The sequence below is a fragment of the Neofelis nebulosa genome, chromosome 4, assembly GCF_028018385.1.
Source record: "Neofelis nebulosa isolate mNeoNeb1 chromosome 4, mNeoNeb1.pri, whole genome shotgun sequence".
Classification (NCBI taxonomy): Eukaryota; Metazoa; Chordata; class Mammalia; order Carnivora; family Felidae; genus Neofelis; species Neofelis nebulosa.
The window spans coordinates 148,526,365-148,538,424 of NC_080785.1; the positions used below are offsets into that span (position 1 = coordinate 148,526,365).

Here is a 12,060-nt window from a genome sequence, read left to right on the forward strand (position 1 = left end):
AAAAAAAAAAAAAAAAAAGAATATTGTGAACAACCTCACTGTGCTGTCCAAGCAATGTACCACATAGGTTACATCTGACCCAAGAGTTACCAGTTTATGTCCGCTGTGACAGTCACTATAGACTGTCTCGTAGACTTTTCTCATACATTAAAATCTTTTTACTGTTTATTTATTTTTGAGAAAGAGAGTGGGGAGAGGGGCAGTGAGAGAGGGAGACATAGAATTTGAAGCAGGCTCCATGCTCCTTGCTGTCGGCACAGAGCCCGATGCAGGGCTGGCACCCAGGAACCACGAGATCATGACCTGAGCCGAAATCAGATCCTCAACTGACTGAGCCACCAGGTGCCCCTCATAATTTTTTTTAAAGTAAGCTTTCTGTCCACTGTGGGGCTTGAACTTATGACCCTGAGATCAAGAGTCAGATGTTCTACCAACTGAGCCAGCCAGGTGCTCCTCTCATACAATTTTTTGATTGAGGTCCTAGTCACATACCATAAAATTCGCCCTTTTAAGGTGTACAATTTTGCGTTTTTTTAGTGTATCATGAAGTTGTGCAGCCATCACTGTATCGAATTTTAGAACATTTTGCCACCCCAAAGAGAAACTCCAGCCCTGTTGCCTTTGCATTGCTGAGTGTCCTTGATGCCCACCCCCCACCGCCACCCCCAGCCCTTTGGTATCTGTGAGCTCTCATTAATAGATAAGAAGTTGAAGGTGCAAAAAGGCTTAACAAAATGCAGGACCCAATAATATAAAATTGAGAACATTGTGCTCATTAATTTATTTTCCCCCATCAATTGAGAAAAGAGGGGTGTGGAGGCAGAGAGGGCCCCCTGGGAATGAGTGTAACATAGCCTTGGGCTTGTAGTGCTCAAGGATGGAAAATGGAGTCCTGAGGCCTGTGCCTTTCCCAGGATAGGCAACTGGGGAGAAACAAGCTAAGTGACTTAGGCAGACAGAGAAAGAAATGGAGAGATCTTGAGAGGCCTCCTGGAGGAGGTGGCTTTGGGGCTAGGCCAATTATTTCTCACAATTCTGTTGTGCTTTATGGTTTGCAAAGAACATTTACAAACATTATGTCCTTGGATTCTCAGGACCCAGGCAGACGGGTGGCTTCATCCCCATTTTACAGAGATAAGGAAACTGAGGTCCAGAGAGGTGAAAGCTCCTGTAAAGAAAGTCCTATAAAGAAGCAGTGACTACTAAATCTGGACTTGACCCCGAGCTGTCTGCCTCCAAGCACACTGCTTTTTCCATGCCAACACAGGCTAGGAGAGAGGAACCCTGGTGGGGGTGTTTGCAGGAGCTAAAACATGGAGGCGGATCAGGGCAGGTGTTGGGGGAACATATGGCAGTAGCCTGTGCCCCCAGGGCAGCAGGCCCAGCAAGTGGACCAGGCCTCCGTGGAGAGTGGCATGATGTGAGCAGTTACTTGGTGGTGGTAATCACTTGATCACCTGGGTAATTAGCCACAGGGAGTCATTATGTGACTTGTCTCACTTGGGCTGATTAAAGGGTACTGGCTGCCCAGTAGCAATGGAGGACTGCTGATTCCTGACAGGAGGGCCTGGCAGGCTTTGGAACTTAATTAAGTTTTTCTGGGGTTGAATACAGCCCCAAGCCCTGGTTGAGGGCTCTGTTGGTTCCCAGGGTCCAGACCTGGCCCTCATGTTCTCATTCAAAACAAGGCCCTGGGTGGATACACACCCACAGAGAGCAGAGAAGCACTCAGTCCTTGGTCAGTGGGAATGGGAGGAATAACCTCTACCCCACAGAGCCAGTTTGAAGTAGAGACAGTGTTAGGAATGGCCAAGGTGCCTCATGGGTGTGCCAACCTCTGGTCTTAGATGCTGCTGGCTGATGTGGGAGTAAGCCTCTCAGCCACCCACTGCCTGTCAGGGAAAGGGCTAGATTCATCTCTGCCCTCAGGGGGACTGAGATCTGTCTATGGGATTAGACAAGGTGACAGAAGCCAAACAAATGACAAATACAGAGGTAAATTATAAATACCAATTGTAAAGAAAAAACTAGGAGGGAGGGAGGGTGAGAAGAGAGAGAGAACCTGTTTATGTGGGATAGGTAGGGAAGTCTTCTCTGAGGAGACCACCTTGTTAAACAGATACTGGAACAATGGGAGGGTACCAGCTATGTGAAGGTGGGTGCAGGAGGAGAAAAGAGTGTACCAGACATTGGAAACGGTGTGTGCAAGGGCCCTGTGGTGGGAAGGAGCTTGGCATACTTATGGGGTGGAAAGGAGATGAGCACAGCTGAACCTCAGCAAGCAAGGCAGATGAGTGGTGACTGGTAAGGTTGGAGGGTGGGCAGGGCCAGGCTCATAGGCCAAAGTCAGTCTTTTGGACTTATTCAAAGTGCAATGGAAATCCCTGGGAGGTTTTTAGGCCAGGGTGCGCCATGACCAGAAGTTAGTTTTCTCCCAGCTCTGCTGGGGGCTGCCCCTTCTGTGCATGATTCCCACCTGAAATTCCAAGCAGCAGAGCGGTTGAAGAGCTGGTGTCCCTGGTTAGTGGCCTAGCTCTGCCTCTCACTAAGAGTGACCTGGAAGTTCCCGGTTTGCTCTTTGTCCACAGGGAACACCATGATCTACCCTGAGGGATGGTGAAGGGTTAAAGGAGATTTTGTGCATGTGCGCCCACACCCATACCCACACCAGCCGGGCACAAGGGAGACTCTCCAGTGGTAGGTTTTAAGTCTTCTTTGTGGCTCTCCTCTCTTCTTCTTCCTCAGAGGTCATGAAGTGGGAGGAGGCAGGAGTCAACAAAGAACCTCGTTTCTGAGTTTTAAATTTTTCAAATAAATCGAAAGATAGCACATGTCCTGGTTGGGAAGATGAAATTTTATAGGATATTTAATCTGTTTAAATTAATTCATAGGTTTAATGTAACTCCATGCAAAAACCTCAGGTTTTTTAGAACTAAAAATATCAGTAACAACAGCTGACATTTACTGAGCATTTACTATGTGCCTGGCATTGAGCTTGTGAAGCAGGGATTACTTTTATCCCCATTTTATATATCCCCTAGGCCTAGATGGGATAAGTAATTTGTCAAGGTCACGGGGCTGCAAGTGTTGGATCTGGATGGTACCGTCTTCAAAACCAGCATTCTTAATCCCTATATGTTAACTAGAATGTATATGGACACAGACACCAGTATGGTTACCAAGTGATATTCTGCATAACAGAAAATTCTATGAAGGGCAATATAGCCCGCCCTGTTAGATGTTAGAACCTATTCTAAAGAACCAATAGTTAGATCCATATGGTATCTGCTCAAAGTGAGGTCTGTGAAAAGAAATGAAGAATTCAGAAACAGATTGACCCAATCAGATTTTACTAAACAAAGGGCAGGGGGAAAATATTTAATAAGTGCTGACTGCATAAGCAATAAAACCTGGTGATGCTGGTGGGGATTTGAGTCCATATTTTACTTCACACAGCAAAATAAACTTGGGATGGATAGTCGTCAAAGAATTAAATATAAAATGAGATTTTAGAAAACTAGCAGAAAATGGACCATCGGATGGAAGAAAGCTCAATTTGTTAGCATTCAAGCAATAAAATAAAAAAGGACAAGAATGACAGATTGAACATTAAAATAAGACAAAAAAAAAACAGACTGGGAAATACTTGCATCACTGATGATACAGGAATAATATTGATTATAAAAAATGCTTATTCAAAGTTAGAAGAGGCTCAAGTCTGCCAGCTGATGAATGGATATGAACAATCATTCACAGAAAGGAGAATGAATAGTAAATGATGAGAAAAATAACATTTTTAAAGTCATCTAAGAAAGGCTAAAGTAACCTTGAACTACTGACAGACACTAGTAAAGCAGGAGAAAAAAGGGTGGTACCAACTGCTTAGAGATGTGTATTATGCCTCTTACCGCTCGTTCCTGGGAGGCAGTAGTAGCATGAGCCTTGCAACTCTTTGCAAAAGTTCTGGGGCACTGTGGACCAAAACCCCTCTGCCTTGTACCTGCTTACTTAACTGCCAGGAATTTGTCCCAAGTGCAGAATGAGAGGACATATTAGCAAACAATGGTAAAGAATCCAAATATACCATATTAGGAGACTGAGTGAATGGATGAGGATACCTGCACACTTTAAGAATGAACCAAGAACAAAAGAAAATGTTAAGTGGCAGTAACACACACAAAAGAAAATGTGTGGTTGCTTGCAACTATGTAAAGACATGTATATAGATGGAAGGTTTTATGCTTTCCCTAGTATTATGGATACTTTATTTGTACATTTTTCTTTCTCTGGTTGTCAGCTGTCTTTCAAGTGGTGGTTAAAAAAAATCTGGATTCAAATCCAGCCAGCAGCGGGACTTTGGGCAAGTTTGTAAAGTGGGGTAATATTTCCCAGCACGGTAGTGAGGTCAGCGGGAAGTGGCCTGAGCCCGCGTTTGGCACCTCAAACCTCGTTCTTGCAGTGGGGGCGCCTCCTCCTTCCTGAAAGGTAGAAGACATCAGCGCCCTGTCCGAGACCTTCTCCCTGGGCTCGGGAGTCCGGACACTCCTGGGTCTCTGCGGCATGTAGACTCCTTCCGGAGGGAACTTTCCACAGCAGAAGGGGAGGGGTATGGTTGTCCCACGGGCATCTGCGCTCACTGGGGAAGGGGCGAGCTCGGAGAACATAACAGCCTGTGGGCACCTCGGGTTGCGGGGCCGGCTTGCAGCCACCTTTAAGCTTCTGTTCCAACCCCGGGCCCCCAGCTCTCCTGCCCGAATTCAGCAGCCGTCTTGTGCCCCCTCGCTGGGGCCCCGAGCGGCTGGAAAACTCGGATTTACAGGGCGCCTCCTGCGGAAGCCTGGAGAAACCCAGTGCGCCTGGGGGCCCGGGGCCGACTTCGTAGACAAGGGGCACTTGGGTGCCCTTCCAGGTCTCGGAAGGACGCACCAGATTCCCGACGTGGGCCAGGCGGGTGGACGCAGCCCTCTCCCGCTGCGACACGCGCGCACATCTGGGATCGGTGGCGGCTCCGTCCGTTCCTCCGCTAATGCCATCTTGCCGGAGGCGGTCACGTGCGGACGACAGCGGCGCGCTTCGTCCGGCCCGGGCGCCAGGACCGACCCGCGGACACCACTGGGCTCCCTGCACAGCTGGAGGTGAGACTCGAGGGCCCTTCCCTCGTGGGTCAGAGAAGGGATAGGGTGGGTGCTTGGTCCCCGGGGCGCGTCTCCCTTTCGGGGCCCGCCCGCACGGGGTCGCCGCGCCGTCGGGGGCCGGAGGCTCCGCCGCGTGCCCCACGCCACGGCCTCGGGGATGTCCGTGGCAAGTTGTGGCTCGGGGCACGAGGGGCGGGGGTAGCCGGCGGCGCCCGATCCCGGCCCCTCACTCCCCTAACGCCTCGCATCCCGCGCGGCCCCAGCCGGGTTGGAAGACTTGCGGGCCGGCTCGGGGAGGCCCGGCCCGGGGGCGCCACGCGCACGGCGCGAGGGGCGCGGGCTGCCGGGAGGAGCGCGGAATGGTGGGGGGGGGGGGGGGGGGGGCGCGGGCGCATGCGCCCTGCACCCGTGCCATATTGGAATGAGTCGGAGCGCGGAGCGCCGCCGCCGCCGCCGCCGCCTCCGCCGGAGCGCGGGTGGAGGGGGGCGGGGAGAGCTGCCGGCCGCCCCGCTCCGCCGAGCCCAGCAGGAAGGAGGGCGCGAGCGGGCGAGCGCGGGCGGCGCGAGCGGAAAAAGCGCCCGCGCGGGGAAGCGAAAAGAAGGAAAGAAAGAAAGAAAACGGGCGCGAGAGGAGGGAAAAGCCAGCGATCGAGCGAGGGCGCGCGCGAAAACTCCCGGCAGGTAAAAAAGCGGGGCCGCCAGCTGGGCCTTCCCGCGCGGCGGCCTGAAGGGGCGGCGGCGGAGCTGGGGCGGGGGACCGCGCGGCGCCCCCCTCGAGGGGGCCGCGCAACTTTGCCAACGAAAAACCGCCTCAGCCGGCGGGCGGCGGGCGCGCCGGCTGAGGCGCCAACGGGCGGCGGCGGCACGTTGGGGGCGGGGGCGGGGCGGGGGGGGGCAGCGCGGCGCCCGCGCGCGGCCTCGCGCGCCCCCGCGGCCCCGCGCGCCGGCCGGCCGGGTTGCAGGAGCGCGCCTGGGCGCCTCGCCGCGGCGGCGAGCGGCCGCGGCGGCCGGCGGCCCCGGGAGGGCGGCGCGGCGCGCGGCAGCCCCGGGGGCGTGAAAGGAAAGTGGCCGGGCGGCGGCACCGGCGGGCGCCCAAGTTCCCCGGCGCTCTGGGCCCGCCGCGCGCCCCTCCCCGCGCGTCCCGCGCTCCCGCCCGCCGAGCCCCCGCGGACCCGCCCCCCGGGCTCGCTCCGGGGCCGGGGCGCGAACCCGCAGCTGAGGCCGGGGACGTGCTGCCCTCGCGGCGGTCCGAACTTCCGAGGGCCGAGGTGGCCGCTGCGCTGTTGCGGAGCGTCTAGCGGCCCCCACAACCGGTTGCTTCGGGCCGGCGTGGTGGAGTGCGTCGGGCCTCCCTGGCGCCGCGCGCGAGCTGGCAGTGGGCTCGCCGGGCACCCGCCGCCCGACCCCAGCCGGACCCGCTCGCTCGGGAGGGCCGTGACCGTTTCGATTTCTGTTCTTAAAGTCTCGTTTTAAACCGTGAAGAAGAGGCTGTGGAGAGGCGAGCAGAGAGTCCTGAGAAGCAAGGCCTGCTCTGTGGGGAGCAGAAACGCCTTGTGAGAACAGAAATAAATTCCCGCGGAAAGGATGTATGTTAAGTTTTTAGCAAGATGTCAGCTCTTCGCTGGGCTCTAAAACTAAGCTGTAAGGCACAGGTCACCTGCAAGTGTTGGTATGTGCAGGGAGCTGGGTAGGACACCTAAGGCAGAGACAAGATTTTTGTTCAGTGAGGGTTTTTCCCAGCGGGTCACTCCAAGCCGTGCTCCTGAACGGCCCCAAGTGATGTTTTCATGAGTCCTACCTAGTGACATAGTATTCTGAACCAAGTAACCATCAAAGAGATTTGAAAGGAAATAGGATGGATTTTGCCAATCCCTGCATATACCTTTTCCTCTTGAACCACATTTTAAAGATGTCACACTTGATTGCATCACAAGAAAAATGCTTGCCTGAAAATATGATCAATCCTTTGCCAACTGTCTTGAGAGGAGGAAGATGAGCGTGTCTTTGTGTATACACTTTGGGGCCTGTTGGTCTGCTATTTTGAAGGCTATGTTGAATCCTTCTAGGCCACAGGTAGATCCAGAGTTCATATTTGTTTACAGTGTCACAAAAGTAACGGCCTGGTGGAAACGGGAGTGGCTCAAGATCAGGAAACAGTTCTGTTACTACTGTTGTCATTGACTAGCTGCCTTATCTCGGTATGGTTCTTACCCTCAAGATTTGGTTTTCCTTATTCGCAAAATCAGAGGATGAATAGGTCATCTTTCTGCATGCTTTCAGATCTCAAATTTGGCAACTTTTTAAAATGAGAGATTAAAAAAATCATGGTCTGTGTTTTGACCGGTTTTACATAAAAGTGCTCACAATAAATATACATCTTTATCAAAATACATTTGGAAAAAACATCTTAGTTGCTACACCTAGGATTATTTTATATCACTTATTATTTGAACACAGACATTTACATATTTATTCAGCGTGTTCTAAAAATTCTATTTAATTTTTTTAAATTGAGGTCTGATTTACAGTAAGACCTTAAATGCATATGCATATGCCCTGATAACCACACTCAGATCAAGATTCACAGAATTTTCAGCCTCCCAATGGGCTCCCTTTACATTCCTCTCATGAGTAAGAGAGGAATGTACCCTCTCCCTAAGGGGACACCACAGTTCTGACTTCTGGCGTCACTAGTGCGTTTTGCTTCATAACAGAACCCTTTTGAGGGTGAGGGTGATACTAAGCTAAAGGACAGCAGGTGTGTAAATCTGGAGTTATGGTCATTTTTGCCATGACCCTAAATGCTTTTATAAAAATTCTTAATGGTTGTTACTACCTAGAATAACAAAAAATTCTGACCCAGGAAACTTCTTAGTTAGAAGGCCACTTTTCAGCTGAAGCAGGGCTTTGCAGATTTGGATCTGTGGTTGTTGGGCATCCTTGTGGTCACAGGCCCAGTATCAGTGTGTTACTTCCCATTTTTGGAATACTGAGGTATTTCTAGATAGTAGGCTTGGAGGATGGATCATGAACTTTCCCAACAAGTAAGTGTTTAAGGTGTTAGTAGATGAATCAGTTCCTTAAAGCCTACAATTTGCTGAGAAAATTGAATGAAAATTGATTTTTTAAAGTTCAGTGAATTAAAGAATGTGGGTATAAAGCTTTAACAACCTTTTAAATGACAGCAATTAACTTGATTTATATATGCAGGATATTCGCCTGGCTTATCCAGTCATTAAAACTTTAGTGATGAAAGCAAAAACAAAAGGTAACTAAAAATTATGTCAAGTGTGATTATTTTTTTTATTTCAACATGATTAGGATACCTTTTTGTATTAGCCATCTAGGAAGTTTTTGTTTTGTTTTGTTTCGTTTTTTCACTGAAGCAAGTACTTCAGCAATTTGCTTACTCTTCCCAAATGCCTTTCAATATATTCCTGTACATTTTCTTGTTTCTGCTTCTGAAGGAGAGGAGTTAGAAGTTGTAAGTGAATTCTTGTCGATTCTTCACAATGGCCTGTGTTTTTTATTGCAAGGATGTCTTTGTGATACAAAGTTGGGAACTGCCTAAGGCCTGTGGTAGTGATGTATGGGGCATAGTCCACTAAGTTCAAAGATTTTCTTGGGGATTTCTGGGTGGCTCAGTCAGTTAAGCATCTGACTTTGGCTCAGGTGATGATCTTGAGGTTTGTGAGTTTAAGCCCTGCATGTGGCTCTATGCTGGTAATGAGGAGCCTGCTTGGGATTCTCCCTCTCCCTCCCTGTCTTCCCCTCTCCCACTTGTGCCTGCGCGAGCACTCTCTCAAAAAAATAAACTTAAAAGAAAAAGATTTTCTTTTGTGAAATGGATTTCGCTGAATAATTGTTTTCTGTGACTAAGCCAGTCAGTTAACTAGCCAACAGCTAAGCTAGGTTTGGTTACTCTACTCCAAGATTCATAGCATCATTAGTTAAGACAGTAATTCATCACTTAGTAATTGATCCACTGGTTGTGTGTATGCCTTTTTTTTTTTTTTTAGAGATTTCTTAGCTTTTACATGATCAACTGTTTAACTTAAACCTTGTTAAATTTTGAGAGTTGCAACTAAAGATGCAAAATGAGAAACAAAATACATAGGAAAGGTCATTTCCCCTTTTAATATTTGTTCCTTTGAATTTTAATTTTTCTCCTTAAAAATGGTTTTCCTGTCCGTAACTTGCTGCTTCTGTAGGGTACTTTTGCTTTCACAGTGGTGATAGACTGGGCTTAGCTACAGAACGAGGGTATGGATACAGACATCGTTTGACTTTAAAGTCTATAGAACAGGTGAACTCTCAAAACTTCATTGGCCTTTTTATTAAGACTTCATGTTATGCTCATGTTAAATAAATGAATATGATCCAAAAAGCAGACCATTATGTAGGCAGGTATTTTGAATGCCAAATATTTTTGTACATAAAAAGCACATGATCAGTAAATGGTGTAGCTTTGTTAGGGCGGGCAGTTATCTTTCTGTAAGTAGCATTTGTTACCTAACTGGGATGCTTTGCAATTGAAACAATATTTCTCCCTATACATAGTTGTTAAATTGGGCGAAGGTCTCTGGGGATTTTGGTTATGGGGAGATTTTGAACCATTATACTTCAGGGAGTGGGATTTTGATAGGATTCTGTTTCTTCAAGTGGTACTAGCCCCATTGGAAATGATTTAAAATAAAAAGGATGTGGTCAGGTTGTTGCCAGTTCATTTTTAAATTTTACAAAAGTGGGAGAGAGAATAAGAACAAAGACAAGTTATTAATAGAAAAATTATGACTACACTGCAGAAGTTTTGACAAGTTTGGATGTAAACCTTTGCCTGTAATTCAGAGGCACCTGAAGATTTGTATATAATTAATTTCTAGTCTCTTATCCAAGAGGATGTTTTTACCCTTATTGAGCTCTCTTAGTCTTTAGGTGATCACTCAAGAGTGTAATTAAAAAACAAAAGATATAGTCTTTATGTTGTGCTAAAAGATACTAAGTACTGAACTTTGTGGTTTGAAAGTTTGGTACCATCAGAGTCAGGCATTTGGCTGTGCAGGGAGAGGCTATGAGGTGGCATTTCTAACCGTGTTGTGTGTAGGTTTCTTTTTGACACTTTTGCTTAATCTCGAGAAAGGTTAGTTGCTAAACCGATTTGGCATAGGGCAGTTCAGAGTATCTGTTTGGTCTGGGAAAGTTGGTTTTAGTCTGAGATGACGTTTGGAGAGGGTCTTAGATGAGAGATGGAAGGTGGTTTGTCGGCAGTTGCAAGTGCAAGATAGTTAACGTACTTGGAGTGACAACATGAGACGGACGGGCAGAGAACTTTAGCAACTACTAAAATACCTCAAGAGTTTCTGATGCTGACGTTCAGTTGACAGTGTTAACCAACAAATATTTTGATTTGGATTCCAAATTATTTTTTTTACACTGAATAGTTTTGTTTTAATTTTTTAAAAGTTTATTTATTTATTTTGAGAGACAGAGAAAGACTGCACAAGCAGGGAAGGAGCTGAGATCAAAGAGCTGAGCCAAGATCAAGAGTTGGGGAGGCTCAACCAACTGAACCACGCAGGTGCCCCTGAATAGTTTTTTTTTTTTTTCATTTATTTATTTATGAGAGAGAGCGAGAGCACGTATGAGAGGGGCAGAGAGAGAGAAAGAGAGGGAGAGACAGAATCCCAAGCAGGCTCCACACTGTCAGTGCAGAGTCTGACGCGAGGCTCCATCCTATGAACTGTAAGATCATGACCTGAGCTGAAATCAAGAGTTGGGCGCTTAACCCACTGAGCCATCCAGGCACTCTGTTACCCTGGATAGTTTTTTCCTTTTACATTTTTTTAATTTTGAGAGAAGGAGAGAGAACGTGAGCTGGGGAGGGACAGAGAGAGGGAGACAGGATCTGAAGTGGGCTCTGTGCTGATGGCTGAGAGCCCAATGTGGGGCTTGAACCCACAAACCGTGGGATTATGATCTAAACTGAAGTCCGACTCAACTGACTGAGCCACTCGGGTGTCCCCCTCCTGCAGAGTTTTAAAAAAACATTTGAGGTAGTCGCTGTGTAGCATCTCCTCAGTGGTAAGGCTAAGTAATTTGGAATCATAATTTTAAGGTACCATTTTGGCTCATTTTTGCTTGTGTGTAAATAAATAACCTTCTTGGGGTAATTGAATGAAGAAGACACAGAATCACTTAGCATGTCACCTGTCTAGAACATAGTGAACACAGTGAGGAAGTAAATCTTCATTATATTTAAAATTTTTAATTATTTTGCTTGTAAAATATACATAACATAAAATTTACCATTTTTTTTTTAACGTTTATTTTTGAGAGAACATGCGCGCAAGTGAGGGAGGGGCAGAGAGGGAGGGGAACAGAGGACCCAAAGTGGGCTCTGTGCTGTCACTAGTGAGCCTGATGTGGGCCTTGAACTTACTAACCATGAGATCATGACCTGGGCTGACATCAGACGCTCAAGCTAATGAGCCACCGAGGTGCTCCCAAATTCACCATTTTATTTGTTTACTTTTTTTTCAATGTTTATTTTTGAGAGAGAGTGCGAGTGGGTGAGGGGCAGAGACAGAGGGAGACACAGAATCTGAAGCAGGCTCCAGGCTCTGAGCTGTCAGCACAGAGCTCGACACGGGGCTTAAACCCACAAACCATGAGATCATGACCTGAACCAAAGTTGGACACTTAACATACTGAGCCACTCAGTGCTCCCTTTTTTTAAAAAATTTTTTTTAGAGAGAGAGAGAGAGAGAACAATTTTGAAGTGTACAATTCAGTGGCGTTAAATACATTCACGATGTTGTGCAGGCAGTTGTCACCACTATCCATTTCTAGAACGTTTCCCAAACTGAAATTCTGAGCCCACTGACAGTAACTCCCATTTCCCTTTCCCTGCCAGGCCCTAGCAAAC

At 47.9% G+C, this 12,060-nt stretch overlaps 1 protein-coding gene across 17 annotated transcripts in view; it reads left to right on the top strand.

The window, feature by feature from the left end:
* The first annotated feature begins 5,037 nt into the window (after positions 1-5,037).
* The window catches only part of SFMBT1 (Scm like with four mbt domains 1), a 129,778-nt gene continuing 122,755 nt past the window's right edge, over positions 5,038-12,060 (top strand). For 9 of the 17 annotated variants that reach the window (XM_058726580.1, XM_058726583.1, XM_058726582.1 and 6 more), the window contains exon 1: positions 5,567-5,816. The gene's annotated coding sequence lies outside the window, so the exon portion shown is untranslated. Of the gene's footprint in view, positions 5,136-5,566; positions 5,817-6,477; positions 6,722-12,060 lie in introns of those variants that run through there. The other 8 variants (XM_058726585.1, XM_058726584.1, XM_058726586.1 and 5 more) reach the window with 3 other exon arrangements.